Here is a 410-nt window from a genome sequence, read left to right as displayed (position 1 = left end):
CTCCGTGCAGAAGGGCGCACCCTGCCAGTGCCCACGCTGCAAACAGGTCTTCCGCCTCCAGCTCCGCGGCGAGGAGTGACGCGCACACAGGCCGAAGGGGGAGCGCGGGAGAGAGCGGGGCAGAGAGGAGGGAGGGACGTAGAGAGAAGAGTCCGCCATCGCGCCTATTTATTCCGTATCGCTAGCCAAGCAGTAAACGCTTACGCGCCGGCCACGGCCTTCAAGAACGCGTCAAACTCGCCCTCGAGCGCGTCGACGAGCCGCGCCACCCCGGCCTCGCCGCCCCTCTCCCTGCGCAAAGCGCCGGCGTCGGCCTGCTCGACCGCGCGCACGAAGCGCTTGTACAGCCGGTCGGCGTCGGCGCGGGCGGGCTCCTGCGGCTGGGCGGCGCTGCGAGTGCCGAAGCTGGG

The sequence above is a fragment of the Chondrus crispus genome, genomic scaffold (assembly GCF_000350225.1).
Source record: "Chondrus crispus Stackhouse genomic scaffold, scaffold_58, whole genome shotgun sequence".
Classification (NCBI taxonomy): Eukaryota; Rhodophyta; class Florideophyceae; order Gigartinales; family Gigartinaceae; genus Chondrus; species Chondrus crispus.
This window is presented reverse-complemented; position numbering follows the sequence as displayed.